Here is a 6,837-nt window from a genome sequence, read left to right as displayed (position 1 = left end):
GGCCACAGTCTAGAGACAGAGTGAATTGTCATAGAGAACAAATGAATTTCTTCCACCTCACAGAACTTGAGGTCCGAACAACATTTATGTTCTGGAGAAGGTATAAAAGATTGGTAAAGAATCCAGCTACGAACTGGTCCGTGTGGTACAATTTTGTGAAACTCATGGGAGACAATACGGCCACATTACCATAACGCTGTTTATATAATAGCCTCAGATATGAGGCTTACATCTAATTGTTGTATAAAATTAATGAGTGAGGATGGAACTGTTTGTGAAATTGTGAAATGTGATTTTGGACTGTTTAATAAAGGAAACTCCAATTCCCTAAAAAGTTTCACTAAGTCCTTGGCACACCCCCAGGGGCACAGACAGGACCGGGCGTCATGAGACAGCCCTTTTGGATGTTACGAATAAAAAACCCACCTTGAGAATTTCTCAACAGACCATGTTGCTCTCAATTACGAGAGGACAAAGGTTGCAGACCAGCTTACCTCGATAAGGAGAGGGCCAAGGTTTGAGACCAGACTACTGACTCTTTTAACCATCCCACGTGGTTAAACTCTTAGACTATCGATACCGACAGAATAAGAACAAGTCTTTGATATTAATTACTAGTCTGCAGCTAGGAATTCGGTATCATTGAACGCGAAGGCCGACAACCGCCGAAACATCTATCCATAACGACATGAATGAATGTCACTCTGAACTATCCATTCTAACCACGACAGAGAGAGCGGACAAACTCTCCAACAGAAACAAACTTTTCAACAGAGATCCCGACGACACACTGAGTGTAAATATATATATTGATTACAATTGTTCCCGAATGAGTGAGCGTTCATGTGCAAAGCATTAGCATTTCAATTGTTATAATTATCAACTATGTAGTGACTTCTCAGCTGACCCCCACTCCCCTTTTGTCGAACAAGCCGCCATGCCGGCACATTCCCCTTTCATTTCTCGTAACCATATTTACTTTGTTTGTTTGTGTGTGCACTTCTGTGATTGTTTAGTTAGTTAATAAATAAATGATTTAAGACAATTGATGTATGGATGACTCATAGTGAAGACTGGGTTCGTGCAGGGAGGGAGGGAGGGAAGGAACAACTCCCGAGTGACGCAGCGGTCTAAGGCACTGCATCTAAGTGCAAGATGTGTCACTACAGTCCCTGGTTCAAATCCAGGCTGTATCACATCAGGCCGTGATTGGGAGTCCCGTAGGGCGGCGCACAATTGGTCCAGCGTCATCCGGGTTTGGCCGGGGTTGGCCGTCATTGTAAATAAGAATTTGTTTTTAACTTACTTGCCTATTTAAATAAAGATGACCTTTAAAAAAAGAAAAAAAGAAGGAAGGAAGGAGGGACGGCATCAGTTCATGCTCTTGTGGATGCTGATCGGGTTAGTTCAAACTCACAGAGGATAAACTCAAAGAAAAAAAGAAGGAAGGGAGGAGGGACAGCATCAGTTCATGCTCTTGTGGATGCTGATCGGGTTAGTTCAATAGTTCAAACTCACAGAGGATAAACTCAAAGAAACAAAAAAGGACAACCAAAGTGAAAATCAACAGGGTGACAAAGAAAACACTGATAAAAAAGTAGGCTTAACATGGACAAAAGTTAAATACTTAAACTGACTTGCTTTGACTATAGCATCTGTGAACGAACGGGTCCGTTCAGATGGTTGCCACAGGGGTTCAAATATCTAGGAGCTGATAATGACTTAAGAAATGTGTACAAGCTTAACTACTCTGCCTTAGTTCAGAAGGTGGTGGGTGACTTGAATAGAAGGAGATATCTGCCTCTCACATTATTTGGGAGAATTAGCTGTATTAAGATGAACATTCTGCCTAAAATGATGTACCGATTTCAATCTTTACCCAAATCCCTACCCGAGAGTTTCTTTAAGTCCTTTAACAAGACCATAAGACAATTTGTATGGAACTGTAAAACCCCAAGGGTGAGCCTGGGCAAATTAACGTGGGATTATAGTCTAGCAGGTCTCTGCTACCAAATTTCAAGATGTATTACTGGCCAGTGCAAATTAGATTAATTTCATTCCTATTTGAAACTGAACCAGCCACTTCTTGGACTCAGATGGAAATGTTTGCTCTTAATGAAGAGGTTGGGAGTAATATTATCTACAAGTGAAACCCCAAGACTATATCAACAAAAACAAGCAATCCCTGTACCATCAATTTAGTATAATCTTGGTATGAAATTCGTAAGTTATTTGGTCTGAAACAAGACTTGTCACCCAAAACACCCCTGTGGCAAAACAGACTCCTGCCAATAATCTTGGATAGCAACATTTTTCAATGTTGGCATGAGAAGGGAATAACACATTTAGAACATTGTTATATAGATGGGATACTTATGTCATGTAGAACATTGTTATATAGATGGGATACTTATGTCATGTAGAACATTGTTATAAAGATGGGATACTTAGGTCATGTAGAACATTGTTATATAGATGGGGTACTTATGTCATGTAGAACATTGTTATATAGATGGGAGACTTATGTCATGTAGAACATTGTTATATAAATGGGGTACTTATGTCATGTAGAACATTGTTATATAGTTGGGAGACTTATGTCATGTAGAACATTGTTATATAGATGGGGTACTTATGTCATGTAGAACATTGTTATATAGATGGGGTACTTATGTCATGTAGAACATAGTTATATAGATGGGATACTTATGTCATGTAGAACATTGTTATATAGATGGGATACTTATGTCATGTAGAACATTGTTATATAGATGGGAGACTTATGTCATGTAGAACATTGTTATATAAATGGGGTACTTATGTCATGTAGAACATTGTTATATAGTTGGGAGACTTATGTCATGTAGAACATTGTTATATAGATGGGGTACTTATGTCATGTAGAACATTGTTATATAGATGGGGTACTTATGTCATGTAGAACATAGTTATATAGATGGGGTACTTATGTCATGTAGAACATTGTTATATAGATGGGATACTTATGTCATGTAGAACATTGTTATATAGATGGGATACTTATGTCATGTAGAACATTGTTATATAGATGGGATACTTATGTCATGTAGAACATTGTTATATAGATGGGATACTTATGTCATGTAGAACATTGTTATATAGATGGGATACTTATGTCATGTAGAACATTGTTATATAGATGGGGTACTTATGTCATGTAGAACATTGTTATATAGATGGGATACTTATGTCATGTAGAACATTGTTATATAGATGGGGTATTTTGATGGGGTATTTTGTTATTTACAGTTAAGAAACTTTCTCAGAAGCACTTTTGGAGATATGACTTTACCAAAGCTAACAATGACACATACAGATTTTATTAAGAGTGGACTCATTGTTAATGCAACAATGCCCAAACCAGATGTACGTAAATCCAGAGAGTGATGTTTGTGACTCCCTGGCCTTTATTATGGAGGCCCCTTTCCCACTTGTCCCTGAAATATGCCTTCTGGGTAACTTCACAAATGTACATTTGAGGAATAACTTGTGTTGCATTGACATGGAAATCGGATTCCCCTCTCCCAATTACAAGAAAGAACCTACCAACATAGGATAATCCAACAAGATCTCCTGTATGAGAGGGAATGCACACCGTCACTACAGAGGTGCACAAACACTCTCTGGGACTGCCTGGTTTAACACATTTTATAACAAAAAAATGTCATCAACATTCAAAAGAGAACTGTGTTCAACTAGGTAGGTCTATTTCTTATTTCTATGGCTGTGTTGAAGTGTGTGTGTGTGTGTGTGTGTGTGTGTGTGTGTGTGTGTGTGTGTGTGTGTGTGTGTGTGTGTGTGTGTGTCTGAGTGATTGCTGACACCATCCTAATGGAATCATTAGCTCAATAGCTTAGCATTAGCTAGGAATGACATTAGCTAATTAGCTACATAGGATCTTTCACGTCCTCTTCTCCATCCTCTCCTCGCCTCCTTTTGAAAAAGGTCAAAGGTATAGTGGAGGAGGGGAGTCTAGGGAAGGAAACAAATGCGCTTGTATGAAATGAGACTCGTTCTCTAGCCCGTCATCAGGCAAATGACTTTTACAGAGGTGGAATCCCAGAATACATGTGTAAAGCGGAAAAAGAAATGTAGCTAGTTGTGCTAGACATTTTATAGACAGAAGGATAAGATGCATATCATTTTTAAATGTGTGCATGCTTTTTTCATCCAAGAAAACAATTGCTGTTTCAAAGGGTGTGTGGCAGATTTCAAAACTCTTCCACAGTAGGATACACTTGAGCCTCCTCTTCCTCTTCCTCCTCCTCTGTTTGCCTATTACCAAAATGACACTCCTACATATTAGTGATGGGGAGAAAAAATGTATAGCTACATACTGCAATATTATTTTGGGTGATATTATATCGATACTTTGACTGCAAGTATCAATTCATTTTGCTAGGTAGCTTTAGCTAGCGGTAGTCAGCTGTACCTGCACCAAAACTCTGGTATTTTTCATCCTTTAGCTTGTTATAACTTGTTCTCCGTCTTCTGTTTTCAGCACTTTTTTTCACATGACTGATCAAAACTAATATTCTAATGGTCTCTCATCTCTCTGCAGCAGACATATAGTGAGCAATATGTTTGGAAACACAAATTGCAGTATCGAATCGCTATACATATAGAATCCGCACCTAAGTATTGTGATTGTCACGCCCTGACCTTAGAGATACTTTTTATGTCTCTATTTGGTTTGGTCAGGGTGTGATTTGGGGTGGGTATTCTATGTTCTATTATTTGTATTTCTATGTTTTGGCCGGGTAGGGTTCTCAATCAGGGACAGCTGTCTATCGTTGTCTCTGATTGAGAACCATACTTAGGTACCCTTTTCCCACCTGTCTTTGTGGGAGGTTGACTTTGTTTATGGCACATAGCCTTTAGCTTCACGGTTTGTTTTGTTGTGTTTATTGTGTTGTTCGGCGTCTTTTCTAATAAAAATAAAATGTACGCTCACCACGCTGCGCCTCGGTCCTCTTCATTCAACGGCCGTGACAGAACTTCCCACCACAAACAGACCAAGCAGCGTGGTAAGGAGGAGCAGCATGTTCAGGATTCATGGACTCGGGAGGAAATCCTGGACGGGAAAGGACCCTGGAGGCAGGCTGGGGAATATCGCAGTCCGAAAGAGGAAATGGAAGCAGCTAAAGCTGAGCGGTGGCGATATGAGGAGGCTGACCATCGAAGCAGGACGAGAGCGTAAAATGTACGCTCAGCACGCTGCACCTTGGTCCTCTTCATTCAACAGCCGTGACAGAGTCAGGATTCAGACCTGAGCCAACACCCCGTACTTACCGTGGCGAGCATGTGACTGGTCAGGCACCGTGCTATGGGGTGATGCGCACGGTGTCTCGAGTGAGCATTCACAGGCTGGTGTGCTCTGTGCCAGCATCCCGCATTTGCCGGGTGGATGTGGGCATCTAGTCAGAATGGGTTGTGCCAGTTCTTGCGCTTGAGACCGCCAGTGCGCCTCCACGGCCCAGTGTATCCGGTGCCTCTGCCAAGGACAAAGCCTCCTGTATGTCTCCCCAGCCTGGTGAGTCCTGTGCCTGCTCCCAGAGCCAGGCCTCCTGTGTGACTGTCCACTCCAGTGATGTTCCATGGCACGAAGCCTCCAGTGATGATCCATGGCTAGAAGCCTCCAGTGATGATCCATGGCAAGAAGCCTCCAGTGATGATCCATGGCATGAAGCCTCCAGTGATGATCCATGGCACGAAGCCTCCAGTGATGATCCATGGCACGAAGCCTCCAGTGATGATCCATGGCACGAAGCCTCCAGTAACTTCACGGTTTGTTTTGTAGTGTTTATTGTGTTGTTCGGCGTCTTTTCTAATAAAAATAAAATGTACGCTCAGCACGCTGCACCTTGGTCCTCTTCATTCAACAGCCGTGACAGTGATAATACCCTATCGTGAGGTGCCTGGCAAGGCTTACAAAGTCATTAAAGCTTAACCTCTAACCTTAATCACACTGCTAACCCAAAGCTTGAATTAAAACCAAAAAGCTTCTTTTTGTTTTGATGAAGTTTTACAATATAACCAATTTTGACTTTACAGCTGCCCATCTAGTGGAAATCACTCAGTTCTACCTCAAGTACAAGACTCATCCCAATAAACCAATCATTTCACCTGTACTTAGCCCATCTGTAAATAGCCCACACAACTACCGCATCCCCATACTGTTATTAATTGTTTTGCTCCTTTGCACCCCAGTATCTCTACTTGCACATTCATCTGTTGCACATCTATCACTCCAGTGTTTAACTGCTAAATTGTAATTTTTTCGCCCCTATGGCCTGTTTATTGCCTTACCTCCCTAATCTTACTGCATTTTCACACACTGTATGTAGACTTTTCTATTGTGTTATTGACTGTACATTTGTTTATTCCATGTGTATCTCTGCGTTGTTTGTCTCGCACTGCGTTGCACTATCTTGACCAGGTCGCAGTTGTAAATGAGAACTTGTTCTCAACTGACCTACCTGGTTAAATAAAGATGAAATAAAAAATAAAATAAAAAATAAAATAAAATAAACGTCAACATGCTACATTAAGTCACATTCTGTAAAACAATCCAAGAAATCAATGGTATTTTCTCTGGTATCAGATTTCTACTTTACAGTGACTCAGTGTGCGCCTATGAGTTTGGTCACCTTGTAGGTCAGGTCCTCATATTGTAAAATAAACCCCTCTTTTTCTTCTCTATCAGATTATCCTTGACAGTCTTTGTATTAAGTATGGGAGTCACCTTGTAGGTAAGGTCCTAGGGTGGTGATGAGGGAGTTTAGGCAGCGGACCAGG

Source organism: Oncorhynchus tshawytscha, linkage group LG08, assembly GCF_018296145.1.
Source record: "Oncorhynchus tshawytscha isolate Ot180627B linkage group LG08, Otsh_v2.0, whole genome shotgun sequence".
NCBI lineage: Eukaryota > Metazoa > Chordata > Actinopteri > Salmoniformes > Salmonidae > Oncorhynchus > Oncorhynchus tshawytscha.
The sequence above is the reverse complement of the archived record's forward strand: the minus strand, read 5'-3'. Positions refer to the sequence as shown.